The sequence below is a fragment of the Urocampus carinirostris genome, chromosome 12 (genome assembly GCF_059441175.1).
Source record: "Urocampus carinirostris isolate Australia breed hairy pipefish chromosome 12, RoL_Ucar_1.0, whole genome shotgun sequence".
Lineage (NCBI taxonomy): Eukaryota > Metazoa > Chordata > Actinopteri > Syngnathiformes > Syngnathidae > Urocampus > Urocampus carinirostris.
In genome coordinates this window covers 22,935,051-22,960,375 of record NC_142360.1, presented here as the reverse complement: position 1 = coordinate 22,960,375, position 25,325 = coordinate 22,935,051, and the positions used below count along the sequence as shown (strand labels likewise).

The 25,325-nt window shown below is 38.0% G+C and overlaps 1 long non-coding RNA gene across 1 annotated transcript in view; it reads left to right on the top strand.

Annotated features, from left to right (window-relative positions):
• The first annotated feature begins 9,741 nt into the window (after nucleotides 1-9,741).
• The window catches only part of LOC148355265 (uncharacterized), a 54,132-nt gene continuing 38,548 nt past the window's right edge, over nucleotides 9,742-25,325 (top strand). Inside the window, exon 1 of the long non-coding RNA XR_015852276.1 lies at nucleotides 9,742-9,995. This is a non-coding gene — a long non-coding RNA (uncharacterized LOC148355265). The remainder of the gene's footprint in view (nucleotides 9,996-25,325) is intronic.

The following is a 25,325-nucleotide window of genomic DNA, read 5'->3' as shown; positions in this document are numbered from 1 at the left end:
TTGGGGCGAATCCAGCACGTTGAAACGTCTCGCGGATGTCTAGGGCAAGCGACGCAATGCGGTACAGGAAGTATGACGACACTTGTTTTTCCCAGGGTGAACATCTTCCTTTCGGCTGTTTAAAAGTGTTATCGACTTCATTTTTGCTCCGGGGGTGAAACGGGATGTTCAGATTTACAAAGAACCCCCATTTTTAAAAAACGTTAATACGCTTCGGCTTTGTCAAACGGCGGTCGGTTTCGGTGAAGACTCGCCGTGTTTTGATATTGAATTTTCGCCTTTGATGTGCAATGGCACATGCGCATGCTCGCCACTCGCACAATTACACAGGCACAATGCATTTGCTGAGACCGAGCGACTGCGGTGCGTTTGACCCATTTTGCAGAGGCAAGCTTTTGCTTTCATAACGACGGAGTGCGAAGGAGCGCATGTGTGTATGAATGCGGATGCAGTAGCTTGCAACAGAGCCATGTAGCGCAAAAGCATTTTGAAAGCTATTGTTTGCTCACATTTTGAAAACTACGTATAACGCATCCGATCCCCCCAAAATGGCATTATCTTTAGCAGGGGTGTCAAATAAATTTCGTTTTTGGGCCACATGGCAGAAAAAAAACACTCGGACTGAGGCCGAACTCGTAAATGAACGGTATGAAAACTGAGCCTTAGCTGTAGGGGTGGGGATTTTTTTAGAGGCTCACAATAGATTTCCGATTATCATTCGGGGGTAAATGTTTTTTTTATGTCACTTAAATTTAATGTATCGAATGTTTAACAAATGTGCATTTGTATAAAATAGTGAAACAGCGATTTAAATAATCTCCACAGCAACTTATTTAACTGCAACCTGGAAAGTGCCAAAATTAGCATCCAAACATTTCTCATCTCATCTCATTAGCTGCACCGCTTATCCTCAGTAGGGTCGCAGGGGTGCTGGAGCCCATCCCAGCAATCATCGGGCAGTGGGCAGGGGACACCCTGAACTGGTTGTCAGCCAATCGCAGGGCACACAGGGACAGACAACTCGCTCGCAGGGACAGACAACCGGCCAATCCACCTGAAATGTCTTTGGAATGTGGGAGGAAACCGGAGTGCCCGGAGGAAACCCACGCAAGCACGAAGAGAACATACAAACTCCGCACAGGAAGTCCGGTAGCTGGATTTGAACCCACACAGGAGGTTCCCAAGAACTCTGCCGCACACGCGCTAACCACTGCGCCGCCGTGCTAACCACCCAAACATTAATTTACTTGCAAATTATTTGATGATGTAAAAGTATGTTTCTGCTGATTTATTCTGCTGTCACCTACTGATAGAGATGAATGTTATTGTGCTAGAATCGAACTATATGATACGAAGGGGGTAAACCAGTGTATGCTGTCAGGCCTCATTGGGGCTCTGCTGAAGAACAGTTGCATGGCACAGCAACACACTCCTTGATTTATTTCTTAATAAAAATGAGCGTCTGAATTTGGGAACTTCCTAATTAGTTGTCATATCAATTATCAAAATAATCAACTTTTGCAAAGACACCAGGGTACTATTTTTAATTCCAGGATTAAGCCGACCATTTCCAATCACTTGGGATAAAAAGCATGACTTAGTAGCAAACGTTGCGGTTAAAGGAGACATTGCCTATTGCTATAAACAGCGCGTACGTTACTTCAATTTTAAGTAAAACAACATCGGGATAGATGTTTGCTAAAAGTTCTCAGGTTGATAAATAATAGTCAGCAAATACAGCTACAGTGGGTGGTTTGCTTTGTGAGTTACGCCTGGGTTTGGCTACATTCAGTGGACATATTTAAAAGTGCGTGTCACTATTTTACGTGATGCCGCTGATTTTTTCTCTTGTCCTTCCCTCAGCATTGTCTCACAGGTCCTATTAAATCTGTTAGCGGGCCTGATCGGAGCCGCAGGCCTTAGCCATGTGTTTGACACCCCTGATCTATACTAGAGGCGTAATGGATCGTCATTAATCCATGATCTGTTTTGATCAATATGCTTGCGTGCAATTCTCACGCGCAGTGATCATGTCGAGCAAAGGGGGGAAGGTGCTTCCAAAACCTCCCGTGTCATTTAAATTTTAAGTGTGGGTGCATTGACTTCCCTGAAAGAAGATCGTAGATACAATCTTAACCTTTTGTCGGCACTGTTGCACAAGGAGGCCATTTGACAGCGGTCACACTTTTGAAGAAACATCACGGTCAGTGACAGGAGTGAAGATCCCTATAATCAGAACCACAAGGAAGAATAGATATGAACAGTTATCTCCTGTTGTGGTTTTCCCCACCTGTTTTCTCTGTTACTTACCTTGTTCTTACTTTTTTAAAATCATGCTTTTCTTTTTTATTATTGTTTCATATATTATTGTAGTTTTCATATTGTTATTCAAGAACAAGAATATTTAAAGGGACACTGTGTATTATTTGACCACTAATGCAACTCTATAATGCAACACTGCACAAGAAAGAATACAAACTACGGTGACTCAAAGTGACCAAATGGCACAAATTTTCTTCTAAATTTTTGCTTTTACAAGATTTTTGTTTTCTGGGGTTGCCCGTAGCAGCACGATTGGCGGACAATGATGTCAGTACCCTTTTTGTGAGCCCCATGTTATGTAAAATGTATACAAATGTATCTACCTGCGAGTATTTCCGAAAGGCACACTTGTACGTATGTTTGTTCATGTATGTTTGCGTTTTATTCAAAACCATAGATTTTTTTTTTTTATGAATGTTTTTTTTTTTTGTGAATGTTTTTTTTTTTTACCAATACAAGGACTAAATAACACTCAATGTACCGACCGATACTGAATCGTAATTGAATTATTTAAATTCTTTACTGTTCTGCTCTCGAAGAATCTCTGTGAAAACAGAGTGCTATGTAACAATCGTTTGGGGGGGTTCCAGTTTGTTAAGTTCTATGTGCTAACATTCCTCACGGGGGAACACTAACGTTTTGTGTCACGGAAGCATGTCTCCTTACCCCAATCAGAATAACAATTAACATGTTAGCCACAAGGGGGCACCCAAAGATGAGTTCATATGCGTCTCAAAGGCAGAACAGTTACTATATGCAATACCGTTTCATTGTAGTTATTTATTTCCAATTTTATTCTTAGTATTTTCCGGTATATAAGGCTCACATTCAAATTTTTGGGCAATTTGTTTATTTTTTGGTGCGCCTTATCGTGCGGAAAATTAAGTAAAGACAAAAAACCTTCCCATTTGTAAGGCTCTATGTGCTAACATTCCTCAAGGGGTGTCGCTGACATTACATTTTCTGTCAGGGTAGCATGTTGTCTTACTCCTGTCACTTCCCGTTAAGGCAGCAGACAAACGGAACAGGGTGCCTTGCCCCCAAGCTATCGCTAGTAAGGGCGTCTGCCGCCAAGTAGGAGGAAGAGGTAGGCGGCTTTTTGGGGGTTTTTTCCAAGTGCCACAAAAAATCAGGGAGCGGCTGCCGACCCTCGCAGCGCATCACGGCAGCAGTCAAGTGAATGTGAAAACAAGAGAAAGCTTTGCGGAATATTGATTTAATGCCGCGGCCGCTGCGAGGGGAGGGCTGCAAGATGTGCGCTCCAGATTACATACGCTCTATTTCCCGTTCTCATAGAACCTGGAGTTCCTTAGCTTCTTCACTCTGGAGAACCAGATGGAGGCGGCGAGAAGACCCGACGGAAAGCAACGAAGGGTGGGAACCGGATGAACGTGGAAAATAATGATCTCGTTGTTTATCTTGAGAAGATCAAGGCGTCTCCTCGGCATCCAAACCTATTGTGCCTTTCAATTAGCTCCCTGCCTTCTAAATAATAAATGGCTTCAGACCTCATTAGCCTCAAACGTGGATTAAGAAGCTGGGTTTAGGTCCACCTAACAGACAAAGGAGGTGCTTATCGAAATAGACCACACGCTGGATCGAGATCTATGTGTTAAGTTGACAGCTTTGGACCTCTTTTCACTTGGCTAATTCATTGAATTTATTGAATTTAACATGCTACCGTTACAATTCTGATGGGGACGTTTTAACGATGTAATGAAACTGTTTCAGTGTCAAATCTAGCTTCACTTTCAAGCAAAATGACTAACCTAAGCATATCATTTAATATTGTTAATAATTTAGTTTTTTTATTATACATTTACTTTCCTAGTCAAAAACAAAAATAATCGGCATAATATGTATTATGTGTCCCTTTTTAACTACAATTTTTCTTGTTTTTTCAAGTGAATAAATAGTAAATAAAAACATTCATACACTTAAAATAGTAATTTTCTTTTCATTTGAACGATTCATCTATCAAATATTTTTTTCAAGTCAAGCCATATTTATAGTCTTTAATCATAAGAAGTCTCCAAGCGCTGTACAGACTATAAACTAACATTACATCAGCACCTGAGCTAAAACCTAAACGAGGGCAAAGAAAAAGTAAAAAAAAAAAAAAACCTCTTAGGGAATAACCCTTCCAGAATGACCAGTCTGCAATGGAACATGAATTGAATATAAGTGTGTTTTAAGCCAAGATTTAAACACTTCCATAAGGTTTCAGATCAAATCTCAGAGGGCAGAGCATTCCACAGCACCGGGGTCTGAATTGCGTACGCATTTGAACCTGCGGATTTAAATATCACAAAAAGACAACCTAAGGAGATACAAAATGTTGACTTCATTCATCACGTTACAAAAAAAATGAAAATGTATCTGGCTTTGTGTGAAAAAAGTAATTGCCCTATTATTATATCACAAAATAACTGTGGCTAACCTCAGTTTTGGGAAAACAGTTAGATATCATAGGCAAAACCCAAAGTTGATTGCCACCACCCGGGCTGAATCAACAAATCACTTAAATTGAATATTTTAGACAAAGTGAAGTAGGCTACAAAATCTCAAGAACACAATTCACATGCCTTAATCCAAAACAGTTCCAAAATAATTTTGAAAAAAAAAAAAAAAAAAAAAAAGGAAATGAAATGAAATGAAATGAAATCTATGAGTCCAGAAAAGGTCACAGAGCCATTTCAAAGGCTGTAGGGCTGCAGTGACCCACTGTCAGAGCCATTTTCAACAAATTAACAAAACTTGTAACAGGAGCAAACCATTCCAGCACTGGTTGACCAACAAAGATTACTATATGAGTTTGACAACAGCTTGTCCAGCAGGTTACAAAATGACCTTAAAAAAACGAAGAAACTGCCTAGCTGGTCTCGTTTAAGGTCAGTGTTCATGTACCCACTATAAAAAAGACGCCGGCCAAAAATTTTATCCATGGGAGAGTTCCCGGGCAAAACCCATTTCTGTCATGAAAGAACACGAAGAGTTGTCTCGTAATTACCAAAAAAGCATCTTGATCATCCTCAAGACTTTTGGGAAAAAAAACATTTTGTGGACTGATAAGTCAAAAATTGAACTTTTTGAAAGATGTGGAGCCCGTTACATCCGACTTAAAAATGGCACTGTCATGATTGCTGATTCGGGGCACCTGCGAATGCCCCGTTGGTGCCAAAAGCCGTGAGCGCTGATTGGTTCCCCGACTCTTTTTAGACCCCCGGCTTCCAAAAGGAAGTGGTCAGACCATCTGCAAACCTATGCCTTCAGCTAGGCAAGCTCCGTACCTTCCAACATTCTCCTGCCCTGTTTTCTCCTGCCTGATACCTGTTGCCGACCTGTTTCTGGACCCGTTTCTGCCCTGCTCTTCCGTCCCGGCTATCGACCTGTTTTGCCCTGTTTCCTGCCTGATACCTGTTGCCGACCTCTTTTCTGGACTCGTTACCGTCCTTGCTCCCCCGTCCCGGCTATGGACCAGTTTTCCTGCCACCTACGACTATCCTCGCTCAACATGGAAGTGCCACTTCCGCGTTCCTGCCACCAGCTACCCGTGTCCGACGATCATCGGATCGTGGAAGCAAGCACTGCTCTCTCTTTATCAATAAAACTGAGTAAACGAATGCTACTGGGTCCTGTCTCAGTTTCTGGCTTGTGACAGGCACAGCATTTTACAAAAAGAACATTATGCCAGCAGTTAAGCATGGTGGTAGCAGTGTGACGGTCTGGGGCTGTTTTGCTGTCTGATGACAGGACAATTTGCTCTGATTAATTCTGGTGTTCACCAGAAGATCCTTAAGGATAATGTCCTGCCATCAGTCTGTGCCCTCAATCTCAAGCGCTCTTGGATCATGAAGCAGTAAGACAAAATGAAGGTTCTGGAGTGGTCAAGTCAAAGTTTGAATTCAAACCTAATTTAGAAGCTGTGGTATGACCTTAAACTGCAGTTCGTGCTAGAAAACCATCATATATGACAGATTTATAACAATTTTTCAAAGAAGAGTGAGCTAAAAGTCATCCACTGTGTTGTAAAAGACTCATTATAAACTGTTATTGGTGCCAAAGGTGGCCCAACTCACAATAAGGTTCAGGGGGCAATTACATTTTCACAGAGGAGCATATAGGTTTTGATTTGTTTTGTGCCTTAATAAATAGAATTAACATTTCACAACTGCAGTTGTCATTTCCTTGGGTTGTGTCTGGGTGACATTAAAATTGGTTTGATGATCTAAAACCTTTAGAGTGACAAATATGCAAAAAAAAAAAATAGGAAGGGGTGAACATGTTATAATGGAACTGCAGCATTTAAGTCAATGACTGCTTTATTTTGAAGTAAGACTAAGTCTGTGCGTTTACAAACCGCAGAAATGATCACATTAGATTTCTGCTTTGGTAAAAGTTTGCCACTTCTAGTTTCAAACAAGTAAATTCTGTATAAATAACTGAAGATGCATTGTGTTTTACATGCAAACGTACAGTAAACAATTAAGGTAAGATCATGCCCCCCAAAAATCCAGACAGACCCAGCCTAATTAGCTTGATTTTAGAAACCGAGCCTGAAGCAATCTTGAAATTTCATATTTTATCTGTGAAGACCCGGGAGGAGGAGTGTTGATTTTGGCCAACCTGAATTTCAGGCTCGGGCTTGGGCTTAAAGCCCCTAATGTCATGATTACTGATTAGCATCACCTGTGCCTACTCATTTGGGGCCAGCCGCTGTGGGCTACCTGATTGGTTCCCTGATTGGTTCCCTGTCCTTTTTTAAGCCTAGTCCTGTCACTCTCCGGTTGTCAGTGCATCAGTGAACCTCTGTTGTTACAAGGCAAGCATTTTTGACGTTGACTCCCACCTGTCTCAATTTTGTACCCGTTTTTCCACGCGTCTGTTTCTGATCTCCCCGTTTGTGTCCGGCCCCGACCTGTTTTTTGATCCCGACCACGTTTTCTCTCTCGTCCTGGCTTACGACCCGTTTCTGATCCCGACCACGATTTTGCTCTCCTGTCCCGGGGTTTGACCTGTTTTTCCGTCCTTGACACTGCCATCTCCCGCTTCGGATGATCCACTTCCGTATTCGGATCACGATCCGATTGCGTGAGCGACTTGGTTTCCGCGTCCAGCGAGCACCGGATCACGGGCGCTGCCCTTCCTCTTTCTTTCAATAAATTTGTGGTTAACACTACAGATTTGGTTCCTGACTCTGTTCTGGTTGTGACACCTACTGTACGAGTAACTTTTTACCCTTAGACGCCATTGTGTTGTCTTGGCGCGAGTGAAGGCCAGTCCCACAAAACACAGCATGGCGGAATCCTGTCAGATAAATATAGCGGCAAACGGGTGGGATTCCATTTTGCAAAATAGATACAATTTTCTCAACCTTTTTTTTTTTCCAGAAAATGAACATTGGTATATTTTTTGCCTGGTTTTCAAATCAATGTTTTAATGAATACAAGCTTTTTTGGTGGTACTAAATATTACACACTGTCCCTTTGGGATCTTACATCTAGATCCCATCCATCCATCCATTGTCTTCACCGCTTATCCTCAGTAGGGTCGCGGGGGTGCTGGAGCCCATCCCAGCCATCCTCGGGCAGTAGGCAGGGGACACCCTGAACTGGTTGCCAGCCAGTCGCAGGGCACACAGAGACGGACAACTCACTCGCTCATTCACACCTAGGGACAGTTTGGACCGGCCAATTAACCTGACATGCATATTTTTGGAATGTGGGAGGAAACCGGAGTGCCTGGAGGAAACCCACACAACCACGGGGAGAACATGCAAACCCATACCTGTCAACCTCCACGGTCCCATGCCCGTACATACTGTCGTATTTTCCCGTACAAAATACAAAATAATCGTAAACCATTTTTTGGGCAGGGGAGAATGATGCATGATGGGAAATCCCCAGGCGGCAGACGTATGCGATTGACAATTTTGCATTTTTCCGTACAGATCTCCTTGTACGTCGTACTCGTCTTAAAATGCATAAAAAACGTACTTTGTATGGCAAAACCGTACAGGTTGACAGGTATGCAAACTCTACACAGGAGGTTCGTTCTCATGACCTCAGAACTGTGCCGCACACACTCTAAACACTACGCCGCCGTGCTGCCCTAGATCTAGATCACCTTAAAAAAAAACGCTGTACAAAAGCATATTTGTGTTATTAAATTCTTGACGAAAAAAAAGGCCAATAAATATTTCTAATACAGTGCTCACCTCTTTGAGGAATTAATTCAAAAAGTACACATTCATCAAATTGAATTCCAAAAAATTCACACACTACAGTGGAACCTCGGTTCTCGACCATAATCCGTTCCAGAACCCTGTTCGAAAACCGATTTGTTCGATCGTCGAAATCATTTTTCCCATTAAAAATAATGTAAATGGTTTTCATCCGTTCCAACACCCTGAATGTTTACCTTGAATGTTTCACGTAAACTCAAAGCTAACCCAGGCTAATCGTACTTTCGTGTTATCGTAATCTTCCGTACGAAAGATTACGCTGACATGAACGTGTAAAAACAAAAAATCAGGTCGTTTACAAGTCATTTAGCACCCGGGTCTCCACAACAAGTGGTGAGCGGTTCATTGGAAAGGGGGATCCGTTCCAACACCCTCAATGTTGGGCTCCGTTCCAACACCCTGAATGTTTAACGTAAACTTAAAGCTAACCCAGGCTAATCGTACGTTCGCGTTATCGTAATCTTGTGAATAGGATTTCTTACCTTCGTGGTGGTCAGCAGAAGGCGCTCGCACACCTCCTTCATATTTGGCTATTATTTCTTTCTTAAATGCAATAGTTGTACGCACTACTTTTCTTTTTTCACCTGTAGCAACATCAGTGCTGCTTGCACTGACTTTCTTCAGAGGCATAATTAGGGGCTAAAACACCTGTATGCCGCTCAGCATCGCACCCTAGCGTACGCACTCACGCATTACCGGCGTTGGAACTCCGATTTTTTTGACCGAACAGCGAAGCAAGAATTTCTCTAAATTTTTGGTCGGACACCGATTTGTTCGAACTGAGAGGCGTTCGAAAACCGAGGTTCCACTGTACTTTGATCCGATTCCACTCTAGTACACAGCTGGCACGTTTTTACCACTAAAAATGTCCACCCAATTTGGCTATGCTGCCAAAATTTGCATCCCTATAAAAAATATCATAACTGATTAAGCCCACATCAATAACTCCCCCTTCCTCCCCCCACCCTGCGCCTAGCCGCGGACTAAACGGGGGAAAAGGCGCACACCCATTGTGGCGCGCGTCCAAGTGAGGAGGCGCTTGCTCCCTTGTGCGTCCTCCGCCAATAGAAAAGCGCACAGTTTGCGCACCCGGCCAATTGCGCCACCACCACCCTCCTCCCCCCTTGCTCACATGACGCCTTTTCTATATGTTGCTCTCTCCGGTTTGCGCTCATTGTAAGCAGCCCAGCCCAGGCATCGACGCAGACTCGACACCGACCGAATCGGACGTCCGGCATCCGCGCTGCGTGCAGTGACAATGTGCACTTTGCAAAGAGAAAACAAGAAAACAATCATAATGATAAAGAGAAGATGTGCACATGATGAGACTCACTGCCGGGAGAGGACACACTTTTTTCTGCAAGCAGACGACTGAGACGCACTGAGGTGGTGGCGATACATTAACGCCCATAAGTTGCTGAAACCAATTGTAAGTAATAGATTGCTTTATTTATTTCTATTGCTTCTATTTGACATTATCCTTGATAGAAATGGTGGGGGATACTGGGAGTTTTGACAATTATCCGATCTCAGTAAATACAGGGTAGTATCCATCGATACCGATCCAATACTGATACTCTACTTGGAAATGTCACAATCATTGTATCGCTCCCTCCTTGAGTTTGTTTACATTTACGATAAACACAGCACTAAACAACTACAATGTTAACTTTAATACTATATAAATATCGATATTTTATTACAACACTTTAAAAAGTCAAGAGAATAAAGCCAGAAAACTATGACAAAGTCAACATGACAACTCTATGTTTGCACAATATTTTGAAAATGAAGTCAAAGTGCAAATATTTTAGACAATTCAATGTAAAAAGCTCCCGGCGCTATAATAAAATTCTCCTACTGCGCTAAACGCTAAAAAAAAAAGCATCAATGTAACGAAAGTACGCACAGTATAACAATGTCAACAAGTCAACTAAAATACCTTCCAATACACAATATTTTGAAAATAAAGTCAGTCGTGCCAAATAAAATGTGAAAAAAAATGACATTCGTAAGTTATAAGGTATGTATAATATTGAGCCCATCACCAACATTATTACAGTGATAGTTAAATGTAAAGACAGTATCGATCCCAAGACGACAGTATCGATACGATCCAAGTATTGACACGGTTTGAATTTTTTCCATATTTGGATCGCTCCACCCACCCCTACATGACAGTATACTATATTTATGAATGAAGATTTGGTCACTTATCACAAATGAAAATTCAGAAAAATGTAATGAAATGTGTGATATACACGTGTACGCCTCTCTTTGTGTCCCTGTTTCTTTCCCCGTGTGATATATGCAGTGTGGGGGTGGTGGTCTGAGGGATAGGGGTGGGGGGCTGCAGCTGTCTGCACAGCTCCATAGCATGAAATATAGATAAAAAGCTCGCGGTAAACTCGATGACCCAAGCCTGGCTGTCTGGCTGTGCACCCGCTCCACAAGGCTGAATGAGGACAATTAGGGAGGGGGGCTTGGGTGGAGAAAAGAAAAAAAATGGAGTTCTTAAAAGACTCTGTAAACTGGGCAGCACTTCACCTAGACCCTCAGGGGTGGACAGTCAATCTCTAACCTAGTCCCGAGCACTACTTCTATTGAATAATTCACAAATATAGAAAATGTGAGATACATTTTTATGGCACCCCCTCCTCTTTGCATCCACCGCCGCACCCTGAAGAGGTCATGTCACTCCCACAGCCTCTTTATCGATTTGAAATTGGTGGGGTCACCGGGTGTGGGAGGGGGATGCCCAAAAGATGTACATTTTCATTGAATCTGTGCAAAAAGAAAAAACCAGACCGGCGCCATTTGATGCTGGGAAAAGGCCTCATATGGCTTTAATTAGGACCTATAAAATGTGTCTGGCGCTCGGAAAAGGGGCCCCGAGTTGATGTAGGGAGAAAGGAAAGCGACACGGAATGTCACTTAGCTTAAGATCTTCCCATCAAATTTTGATGAGCTCGCTTTTTCTTGCTTTTGCCGCTCGCTCCCCCTCCTTTCATTTTTGACGCCATTCAAAACTCATATTCCCGCTTTGTTGGTTGAAAAAAACGTGCAAACTAACACCTCCAATCATCAGGTAACTGGAGGCTAGAATGAATGATCGAGAGATGTTCCAGTTAACCTGAACGAGAAGTTCTATCATTTTTTTGTGTATTTTTCTGATTATTTTTGCGTCTTCCCCTTGATGTTCTGGCACCAATAACGCCAGCGCACCCCTGTCCTTGTTTTTTTTTTTGTGTTACACAATGTTTAAGTGCTTTTTTGTATTTCAATTCCTGTTGTAGAGCAATTTTAATAGACAGAATTTGAAACTTATTGTTGGGGACATTCAATAACAAACTACTCCTCAAAATCGCTAGAATGATGTTATCACAGGAAAAAATTGGGTTTTCTTTGTGTCCACGATCAGCAGTGTTAATTTTGTAAATTTTATCTTTGAAGAATAGAATAGAATAGAATACAATGGAATAGAATAGAAAAAAATGATTAGAATAGAATAGAATAGAATAGAATAGTTTAAAATGGAATAGAATAAGAAAAAAAGGAATAGAATAGAATGGAATACAATGGAATAGAATGGAATAGAATAGAATAGAATGGAATGAATTGGAATAGAATGGAATAGAATAGAATAAAATGGAATAGAATAACACAGATGAGAATAAAATGGAATTAAATAGAATAGAATAGAATAGAATAAACAAATGTTCAATTTAAACACAACAAAAACGAGTGTTTAATGTGTTCTCTCATATCAGTGTTAATTTAACACTTCCTATGGGTCACATTTTAATTTATTTTGCACATTGCATTTATCTGTATATTCATAAGGTGGTTGGTATGTGTAAAAACACAGAAGATTGAGCTCTGAGACACAATTATAAGAAAGTCGAAAAGGATAGGAATAAATAAGTATATGCTTCTTCTTATATTAGCATTCTTTTTGACTACTTGTTTTTTTTTGTTTTCTCTCTTGTTCGAAATAAATTTTTCATTCACTTTTGCATTCCTTCAGAATGAATGCACTTTATCTTAAAACGGTGGCCTGTGCTTAAATAGGTAGATAAGTATAGGCGGGGTGTGTAGTTTGAGGTGTCCTTAAAAAGTTTAAAATTAAATATTTTCTCTATTAAGTATGTTAACAAGCCCAACTTGTTTCAAAAAGCCTTTGTGTATTTATTTTCACCCCGTCTTGCTTATTTTTATCACCAGTGTTTTGCCCACGGAGCGCATTAGGCTGGAGGAAAGAAGGCGAGGGGAGAACAGGTGGGGAATGGGCTCCTTGTTTTATTTTTATATTTATACTAGGACGAAAATGGTGAAAGTAAGAAAAAGTCTGGTTGAAATACAGTCATATTCCAACCCAGACCCCCAAAAATATGAAAAATGAAGATTTGAACGTGTCTATTTTTGAATACTTTCACATGCGTCAATAGGAGCTTGACAGAGGCTGCAATAATGGTCGCAGCCAGAAGATGGCAGCAGCAAGTAGAATATTTTGATATTACCGACATCACCTTTTAAGTAAAACCCGCAGATACACATAGTACGGAATTGTATGTTCACACGACACATTTCAATTTAAGTTCCCGAAAACTTAAGAAAAAAAATTCTGCTGGTTTTGGGGCCGTATTATTGCAGCCACAGCCACACAGTGAACCGGGGCAGGGCCGTTTTATCTGTACCTACATGCTTTTTGTTGCGTGTTCGATTTCTGAACGAATTCTTAGATGGCTTTATCTGCCATGTTTAGTTCTTAGTTTTTTCCCGAAATCTGTGCAAGAAGTGTCTCAAATACACAATATTCCATTATGAGGATAAGAATTTGGGGATTTTTTCACTCAACACTTATACAAAAATATAGGTTTTGCATGAAAAGGTTTATGAAAAGATCAATTGTGGGATGCCAAGCCCGAAGTAGTCCAATATACACAAATGCGGCAATGGAGGATGGGCGACTCTCCTACAGCTACTGCAGACATCACAAAGAAACATCAAAGAGTTTTTTTGTGCGAGTGTGTGATTTTGTGTGTCTGTGCATTTTTGCATGTTTTTACACGCTAACTGAGGTGTGGACTGTTTTGTTTACTTCACGTTACAGTGTGTAATATTTAGTGCCTCCTAGTGGTACAAAATACATTTATTCAGTAAAAAAAACATTGATTTGAGTAATTGGCACAATACACAGACTATCATACGAATGATATTTTATTACAAATATCCAATGGTTTCGTTTTTTACATAGCAGAATCCATTCCAAGTTGTTGCTAAGCTGTTCTCATTTGGCACTTGTTTTCATTCGCATTAGACAATACAGTCTCATTTACAGTCAAATATTAGACAATGTACCTTTTAATGTACAGTGTGTAATATTTGAACACTGTGTGGTGCTGTGCAACAGAAAACGAATACAAACTCCAGACACCCAAAGTAACATCAACACAACATAATTTTATTTCACTTTTTTTGTCTAGCCATTCACAAATAATAAAAAAGGAAAAAGGATAGAAAGAAGAAAAAAGGGAAAAGAAATAGAAACATGAAAACTTAAAAGAAAAAACAATGGAGAAAAAATATAAAAATATATGAGGAAGTGAAAATAAATTACATTTTAATAAAAAGCTGATAAAACATTTTTATTATAATATTATATACTAATATAATATAATAATATCTTTTATATTATATATTTTTTATATAACTAGGATTAATTTTATTTTCTTTAAGCATAAAAAAGAGTAATAAATACGTCCTTGAGGAGATGACTCAAGATTTATATTTATATTACATCCTTAGAAAGAAATAAGAAAAACAAAAACAAAAAATATTTAAAAAAATGAAGAATAATGGCAAAACACACAAAATAAATAAAGAAAAAAAATATATATTAAATAATGTGATGATGATATAATATGAATCGTACTATGACTACTACTACTACTAATAATAATAATATTTAAAGATATTAAACAAATCAAAGAAGAAAAATACTGAAGAAAAAAATATTTTTGGGCAAACATTGTAATAATATAATAATGTTTGTATTGTACATTTATTGTAAATTTCTAGTTATAAAACAAATGAGAAAAATATAGAAAAAAAATGTATAGAAAAAATACACAAAAGAAGCAAAATCATCTTGCTCAAGAACGTTTGTCTTGTGAGGAAGAATAAAACATCTCCAAGTGTTGGTTAGTCATGACATCATCCTGATGCTGCTACATTTGTGCAATAACAAAATTGAATCTTTCATGGAAAACAATACTTTGCCCGTCCTCCCTTAGAGTCGGCCAATAAGGTGCTCATAAAAAATAAAAAAATAAATTAAAAAGTGTGGGGTTTTTTTTGTTAATCTCTCAGGCGGCTGTCAAAAAAACATTTCACTGTTGACATTTTCTGGTAAACATGTTTGTCAGAGGATTATTCTTCAGCCTTTGCTTCCAAAACAGCATAATCTCATTGCGTGTGATTGATGGAGAAAAAAAATCACAAAAAATGATAACTCGCAGGGGGTCCGATCACAATCAGGATATTTGTTTGTTATGGCACACCAATCCTGCCGTTTGTTGAAATAAATGGACGGATAAATAAATAAACAACTTTAAATATAAGGCATATAAATACATGAACACATAAATAAGTCCCATAATACCTCAATACATTACATGTATGCACTGTATTTATATATTTATGCATTTTGTCATTTATTTTGTTGTGTATTTTGTCACAACAATCTTATTCAATTGTGGGGGCAGTCAAATAGGATGAGCTTTTCACATATAGCCGATTTTTTCGTCATTAATCAATTAATATGTGAAAAGCTCAGTCAACTGGGCTGCCTCCTCTTTCTAAAAACGTCGAAAACACGATAAAATACATGGCGAAATAAAAAAAAAACATCACAAAAAAACCAAAGACAATAACATTACAAAACAAATGACAAAATACAAGACAAAAATGAATGACAAAATACATGGCAACATAAATACCAATATAAATGACAAATACACAAAAAAAATTCCCCCAAAATAAATGACAAAATACACGACAAATTGCATAACAAATAAAAATAAAAAAACACGACAAAATGAATACCTAAATACATAAATTACCCCAATAATGACAAAATACACAACAAAATAAATTCTCCTGAAATAAATGATGAAATAAACAACAAATGACATGGCAAAATGTAAAGAAAAACATGAAAAAAAAATAAAAAAACGTGAAAAGATGAATACCAAAATAAATAATTTACAAAACTAATAGTAAAATATATGACAAGATACATGACTAAATAAGTACCAATATAAATGACAAAACACACAACAAAATAAATACCCCTAAAATAAATGATGAAATACAAAACAAATGACATGACAAAGTGTAAAAAAAACATGAAAAAATAAATTAAAAAAAAAAACATAAAAAACCATGACAAAATACACAACAAAATACACGCCAAAACTATATGAATAAATACATGGTAAAATAAATACCAATATAAATGACAAAATACACAATAAGAAAATTAAATAAATGACCAAATACACGACAAAATACATAACAAATTAAAAAAACACAACAAAATAAATACCTAAATAAACAAATTAACAAGAAAATGACAAAATACATGTCAAAATAAATACCAATATAAATGATGAAATACACAACAAAAACATGAATTTTCTTAAAAATAAACATGATAAAATTAATACTAAAATAAATAAGTAAATGACAACATAAACGCCAAAAATACATGACAAAATAAATACCAATATCAATGACGAAATACAGGACAAAATAAATACCAAAATAAATAAATAAATGGGAAAATAAAAGACAAAACACATTTCAAGATAATTCAATGACAAAATACAGGACAAAATAAAAAACAAAATACATATATGATAAGAAATACCAAAATATCCATGACAAAATACAAAACCAAGTAAATATCAAAATAAATAACAAAATACAGGACAAAATAAATTCTAAAATAAATCTATGACAAAATACACGACCAAATAAATTACAAGATACTTGACAAAATAAATACCAAAATGAAGAAATGACAAAATGAATTAAAAAATACACAACCAAAGAACATGACTAAATAAATACCCAAAAAGATAAATGACAAAATACACAACAAAATAAATATCGAAATAAAATAAATGACAATCGTGCCAATGAAAAAAATGAACGAAAAAAAATGACAAATAAATAAATCAATGACAAAATACAGGAAAAATTTAGGTATTACGTGATTTATTCTCGTGTTCCTTTGTCTATATGGCCCATAGTTGTAGGTATTCATGTATATCTACATACGTCAGTATCGGTAGTTTTTGTGGGCGTCTCGGGATTGAGGATATCTCTAATTTCTCTCCTTGGCCGGCGTTCTTTGAAGCAGCCGGAAGTCATAAAAAGTTCAATGGATGCAACAAGCTGTTCTTCCCTCCTACACTTTGAGGCTTTCTACCTGAAGATGAATAGGAGGCCCCTCCATAACACAACGTTTTATTGAAGTCCTAAGGATGTGGGGGGATGCTCTTACAACTTATAGACACCTGGTGTGAAATAGTCAAACTCAGTGCTTCTCAACCTGTGGGTCAGGAAACAAAAGTAGACCGCCGGCAGGTTTTAGGTGGGTCAACGGCCTTTGCCTTGGCAAATTGATTGCTCTGATAACCGAGGGTCGATGACACTTCTTAAGAGTAGACACGCGCCATTTCCTACCACAGAAAATGACTGGTAAAGTTTGTTTCACGGAGAAATAAAAACAAAAGAAAAACATAAAGTAAGAGAGAAGGAAGATGTAAAAAAACGGGGGGAAAGGATTAATAAGAACAAAGCAAGGAAAAACAAAACAAAAAACAAAAAGGAAAAGCAGAGAAGAGAGAAAAGAAGAAAAAAAGCATGAATAAATAAATAAAGCAATAAAAGAAAAAAGGGCAATGAAAAATGTAAAAAAACAAAGAAAACAAGAGTGAAAACAATATAGGAATAGAAAAGAGAGAAAATAGAAGAAATAAGAGAAAAAGCAGAAAAAAAAACAAAATCAAAAAAGGAAATATAATTTAAAAAAAGAAAAGGAAGGGAAAAGGAAAAAGCAGATAAATGAAAGAAAAAAAGAAGGGGAAAATAAGAAAATAAAATGAAATAATAAGAAATAAGGCTAGAAACAAAGATAAAAAAAGGAGGGAAAGAAAGATGGCCAACAGTGATGTCAGCTTTTAAATCAATAGATCGTAAAGTGGAATTTTCTTCTGTATTCAGATTGAGGCTTTTTATCTAGCGCCCCGGTCCAAAACGTGGAAAACAAGCCTTCTTTTCTCAGTACCCCCAAAAAATGTAGCAGAATTGCGCGCATTATGTAAATGTTGCGTTTAAGTAGGTCAAATGTAAACAGTTTGTTAAATCCTCCTTGCGGTGAAGTGGTGCAACCTCTGCGATAATGACTTTGGACAATCACAAAGACGCAGATTAAAATTTCCAATAAGCAGATTTATGCGTGAAGGGGTGAAGTCCCGGTCGGCACAGAGTCATTCAATTAACATTGGCAAAAGTCCCCGGCCGCGAAAAGGTTAATCGGTTTTGGGAATCTCCGTCGGCGAGGAAAGAAACGGACGAATAATTAGGCTGACTTTTGATTACTTTGAATTGTAGCGTGCAGGGAAAACCACTAGGTGGTGCTAGAGATCCTCATAGACAGAGACACCGCGCTACTTTGCACTTCTTTGCAGATTTTCACTGTGAATTGTGTTATGCATTCCAACTAAGGAGGATTCTTTCTATCACCAACAAAGTTGGACCTGTTCACACGCTAAACCTGCTCAGGAGCTACATGCAAATCTGGATTGGAGTGATTTAATCAGAGCTGCCAAACATTACAAATTGTTAACTTTGGATCTCCGTAGTCTCCTTTGTGCTTTTTGGCACTTGTTTTTGGTTGCACTGTACAGTACAGCGATGTCCCTTTAAATGAACACCTTTATGTGGAAACGAACTTCTGTTTTTTTCAACCGTGCATTTTCTCCCTAAAAATGTTTTGCACACTACTGATCGTTGCAGAGGAGGGGCTTAAACGTGAAAGGTTTGCGTTGTGTGAAAGCAAAAAGGGAGCGCCTCATTCCTGTTTAGGCCCACGAGATGAACTTTGACCCAAGCATGCTCCTCCTCGCTCCAGGTGCAGGGCCTTTGGCGCCGTCCATTTTTCACGCTTTTGAGTGCACGACTCTCTTTTTACTCCACACTTGAGTGAAAAGAGCTGAGAATGAGATATGTCTGTGGACTCCGAATGTTACAATAATTCCTGGAGTATGGAGTTCCAATCCTGCCATACTGCATGTAGAAATACATGTGTAGATAAATAGATACCAATGAATATATGTCGTATAAATAGTATGTAGTCTAGGCAGCGCTTTGAGACTTCTTGTGATTAAGGGCTACACAAATGAACATGACTTGACTTAAAAAATGAAAACATTAGTAAACTTGTACGTAAGTATATGCCAGATATGCAAATGATTAATATGTATGCATTATCTAATTTATTTCATCATATATTTGTCATATAATTTGTCATGCATTTTGTTAAAATGCGACAAAATTTTCTACATAATACATGACAGAATACGTGACAAAATAGACAATACAATGTGTTGCACGGTAGACGGCAAAATACTTGACAAAATACACAACAAAATATCCTTTCAAATACATGTCAAAATACACAACAAACTACACAACAAATTACACAACAAAATACAGGACAAATAAAAAAACAAAATATGTGAAAAAACAAAAAAAATACACGACAATACAAGGCAAAATAAATTACAAAATACACGACAAAATACAGGCAGCACGGCGGCGCAGTGGTTAGCGCGTGTGCGGCACTTGGGTTCAAATCCAGCTACCGGACTTACTGTGCGGAGTTTGTATGTTCTCCCCTTGCTTGCGTGGGTTTCCTCCGGGCACTCCGGTTTCCTTCCACATTCCAAAGACATGCATTTCAGGTGGATTGGCCGGTCCAAATTGTCCCTAAGTGTGAATGAGCGAGCGAGTTGTCTGTCCCTGTGTGCCCTGCGATTGGCTGGCAACCAGTTCAGGGTGTCCCCTGCCCACTGCCCGATGATTGCTGGGATGGGCTCCAGCACCCCCGCGATCCTACTGAGAATAAGCGGTGCAGCTAATGAGATGAGATGAGACGACAAAATACGTGACAAAATACTCAACAAAATACACAACAAATTACACAACAAAATACAGGACAAATAAAGAACAAAATATGTGAAAAAACAAAAAAATACACGACAACATACGTGACAAAATACTCAACAAAATACACAACAAAATATGCTGTCAAATACATGCCAATATACGTGACAAAATACAAGACAAAATACATGACAAAATACAGTACAAAATAAAGGACCAAGTAAATGACAAAATACATGATAATATACTCAACAAAAAGTACTACAAAATACACGACAAAATACGCGACAAAATACACGACAAATTACACAAAAATTACACAAAAATTACAAAACAAAATACGTGACAAAATGTGTGATACAATACACGACAAAATATATTACAAAACACATAACAAAATACTTGACAAAATACACAACAAAATGTGTGATACAACACATGAGAAAATATAGTACAAAACAAATAACAAAATACTCGACAAAATACACAACAAAAAGTGTGACACGATAGACGACCAGATATTCTACAAAATACACAACAAAATAGGCTTCCAAATACATGTCAAAATACGTGACAAAATCCAGTACAAAATACAGGACCAAATAATTAATAAAATACGTGACAAAATATATAAAAGAATACACGATGAAATACCTGACAAAATACATGACAATATACTCGACGAAACATACAACAAAATACATGTCAAAATACGTGACAAAATACATGTCAAAATACGTGACAAAATACAATACAAAATTCAACAAAAAATACACAAACTTCATGACAACATTTTTGACAAAATGACAAAATACATCACAATACATAAATACATGACAAGTACACGGAAAAAACACGACATAATAAATGTGTGACAATATACACAACAAATACACGGAAAAATTCACTATGGAGTACATGACAAAATACACAACAAAATATGTACAAAAACACTACAAAATGCATGACAAAAAATATGACAAAATAATTAACGACATAATACACAACAGTATTCACGGCGAAAGACACAACAAAATAAATGAATGACAAAGAAAATGACAAAATGCATAAATAAATGAATACATTGCATTTGTCACTAGGTATTACATCATTTACTAACGTGTTCATTTATTTTTATGGAATGTATTTGCAGGTATTTTTGATACATTTATAATTGTATAATTAATGCAGTGTTTGATAACAACAGTTTTAATCATCACGAGCCATTTGTGTACATTTTCTCGCGTTATTACTAAGAGAAGACGCAGAAGGATTGTACTCTCTGCAGGGTTCTTCGGTAAAAGCACGTTGAGGGTAATGAACTCATCTTTGTGCTTGCTGCTACCATCTGGGGTATGGATGGGCTTTCTTGGGGGAGTCAAGACAGATGCTCGCCACTGTTGCGTGCAGGAAGTGGCGATACCACGTGGCGATACCACGCGGTTTGATAAACTTTTTTGACGTTTAGCATGCGGTTAAAGCTTTTGTGGCGATATGCGTTCACAAGGAAAGCAATGAGAATGTCTAATGATCTGTATCTGGATCACAGTCATTTAGTCAAAGCTGCCAAACATTTCATTTCAGAACGTATCGAGATTTTCAAATTTTAATCCTTGTAGCCTTCAACAGGGTTTGTAAGGGTGCTTAAAATCATTGAAAATGCTTGAATTTTAACATTGTGTTTTCAAGGGTTGAAAAATGGTTGAATTTTGGGTGAAGTGCTTTGAAATGCTTGAAATTCTTGCCATTTTTCTAAACAACTCTGCTTACACTGCCTTCTGGTGGCTTCGCTTAGCCATTGCATGTCTTATTCCCTTGACAAAAACGCCAACTAGGCATTAGTTTGTATGGCGTTGTCCTTTGAAGAAGACAGGTGCGTGACACACTGAAACTGGGCACTATGAAACCTGTATTAGTGCGAGGATTACGTATCAATTATGGACATTTACAATGGGCTAAATTATGGTTGTTTTCCCCAGTGGTAAATAGTGATGGGACGAGTTTCCTGCAACTGAAAATGTAAGCTACTGTACATTTTTACACAATTTTTTAACACTTATGTGTGGATGTTTTTATCTAAAAAACACATTTATTTGTGATTTACTCAAAATCCAAAAATCATATATCTTGAAAAAAATAATAAAATAACATATGTTAATTCCAGATATATTTTTGGCTCTGTAAAATACATGATCCACACCGGATTATAATGGTACTGGAGAAATTGGAAAATTGGCCTTGGAAGTCCTTAAAAAGTGCTTGATTTTGACCATGAGAATGGTGTACGAAACCCCTATCTAAAGCCACTTCCCTGATTGTCAGCCGAATTAAAAACATAATCATAAAAACAAATTAAACAGAGGATAGAAAAAAAGATTGAATTTTACTGAGCCGGCCTCTGGCAGAGAACATCTTTGATACACTCTCCATACTTTGCTATAAAAGCGCAACAAGGACACCTTGCGATCAATGAAAACCCACAAAAACAGGGACAACAAATTAAAAGGCTTCCGTGGTTGTAATCGCACCCCGCTTGGTGGCATCAGATAAGAAATGGGAGCCCCTAATGGGGCGGATATTGGGCCCCGGGGCAGCTCGACTCCATGATCCTGCCATTTTGGCACAACGGTTCACAAATGTATAAAAGCAAAACTGAGCAGTGTCTTTAGAAGTACTGCTGTGGGCTAGAAAGGGTTGAACGGGGATCATATTAATCTCAGTTGGAAGAAATCAAATGAGTCGTTTCTCAAAATCTTCTTTTGAGATCTTCCGGGAATGGATTTTTCTATTTTATCACTTAACCCTCCTGTTTTCCTCGGGTCAAAATGACACACCACCTTGATGGTTTACTCATTCAATGCCACAATAACACATACGTGTTCAGGATTGTCCCCGAATCCCCAAACGTTATTCCTGTTTTATTTAAAAAAACAATAAACAAAAAAAAGGCTTTGGTTATGCTCATCAGTAAGTGTCAAGCCTCTGGGAATGATTTCAATGTGATGAAACACTATTAGTTGGCAGGAGTGGATTCCATCAGAACTTTGTCTACACATCAACAGAGCCCAACTTCCTAGTGTTGCTTCTTTTTACCTGGAAGACATGTGTGTGTGTGTAGAGAGCCCCATATGGCGAGTAAAATCAATGTGGTGAGGGTCGCGAGATATGGACAAATAATAATCGGCAGTTAAAACCTCCTTTCCAAAACCAAGTTTTTTCCTTTCCAAAAAAAGATGTCCCATCGTCATCGTCTGGACAGGAGAAATGACATTTGGTGCACGTCCGCAGGAACGCAATCGCCATGGTGATGCGAAACCGTGTGATCACATCACTGGATATATTGGGCGCTAAAAAGTGCACAGTTCATTGAATGCTCATGAATAAATTCAGAGCCCTTGCAATAAAATGTTATTTTTCCCTTGTGGCCATGGAAAGCATTGTTTAGAGATTTGAGGTATAAACAATGTTTTTAAAAAAGGAAGTGAAAGTCCTCCTTGAAATGTATTTTTCACAAAAGCACTTTATTTCAACCTTTTTTTAGCCTAGGCAAATTCTCTCTTTGAAAAAATCCTGCGGGACACCACCAGTCAATACTGTTCCATCCCAATAAAAGCAAATCCAAATGAAATATAGCTTTCGCTAGACCCCACAGACCCTCAAATTGGATAATTTTCCACAGCACAGTACGACAATTACTTATTAAATCAGTGGTTGAAAAACGCTTGTATAAAAGACTCAATATTCATTAGGATTTTATAAATGAATCCAAATGACAACCTGACAAGAGTAGCTGAGAGACGGGCAATGGAAAAGCTGCGGTCAATCATGGACAATCCATCGCATCCACTACATAGCATTATCTCCAGACAGAAGAGCAGCTTCAGCGACAGACTGCTGTCACAGTCTTGTACCACGGACAGACTGAGGAGATATTTTCTTTCTCATGTCATGAGGCTCTTTAACTCCATCCGGGGGAGTAAAGGCCCACATTAAAAAACACCCCCACATTGCATATTACCGTATTTTTATTGCTTTGTGTATGTATTTGTCACTATCTAGATACTCTATATAACACGCTACATTGGGTATTAACAAGTCACATTGGGTATTTGTGTATTGTATTATTTTTGCTTTATTACTGTTTTATTCTCCAGCGCAGGGATGCTGCTGGAAGTGTGAATTTCCCTGTGGGGATGAATAAAGTATCTATCTATCTAATTATCTATCTAAATGGCAAAATTGGCTTTTCCAATTTGAAAAAAACGTCTGGCATTGAATGAGTTCAAAACCCAGAAAAAAAAAACGTGAATAAAACTTTTATAATTTTTAAATGGTATAACTTTTCTTTGATTGGTTTCAACAGTAGAAAAAAATGAATTGTTCTTTTCATCCATACTTTCATGTGTAAAATAGAACATAGATGACTTTTAAAATGAGAACAACAGGGGTTTTAAACAGCTTAAAAAAATAATCTTAAGTGTGTTTAAAATCCATGTCAGAGATGCTAAACATTGACAACCGTTTTTCAAATTTTTGGACAGATAGAACAGCAAGTAACCGAGGAAGTTTGCCATGAAAATAGCAAGTCTCTCAGCTCAGCGCTCTCTTGCACTGCCTGTCCTTTTTTAATACAACATTTATAACATTTTATGCGGCAGCCGAGATAAAACGACATCGCAGCTTCACTTCATGTCAGCAAATTCCTGCCAGGAAATTCACTAGTGCACTCGTCTCTTCTTCCACCATAAGTAGCTCTCTCTAAAAATACCAGTGACTACCTCTTGTTAAATTTATCTTCGTACTGTTTAACAGCATACCATATTTTCCGGACTATAAGTCGCATTGTTTTTTTATAGTTTGGCCGACATATACTCCAGGTACAACTTATATGTGAATTTTTTAACACGTTATCATATCATTTTCAAAATAGTTTATCATTTCACATGTTATTTTCACACTAAACCGCAAACAGGGGCTCTAGGCCTGTGATGAATATTTCAACATTGGCAGTCATTTATAAAAATAACAGAAGAGCTGAACAAAAGTGGCACTTAATGGCTGCAAATAGTGAAATATGCAGCCGAAAATGATAATGGAGCAGCAGAAACAAAGTTTCGAGATGACGGGTAGCAGAGGTAACATAACCGAAAGTAAAGCGGCTTATCATCTACCTCAAGAGTTGGGGGAGTTGTTTACCGGTAAAAGTGACACAACTCGTAAAGTGACATACAGTGGAACCTCGGTTCTCGACCATAATCCGTTCCAGAGCCTTGTTCGAAAACCGATTTGTTCAATCACCAAAATCGTTTTCCCTATTAAAAGTAATGTAAAATCGTTTTATTGCGTTCCAACACCCTGAATGTTTACCATGAACGTAACATGAAGCTAACCCAGGCTAATCGTACGTTCGCGTTAGCGTAATCTTCCTTACAAAATATTACGCTAACATGAACGTGTAAAAATAAAAAAAAGGATTATGAATAGGATTACTTACCTTTGTGGTGGACGGTAGGGAGAGAAA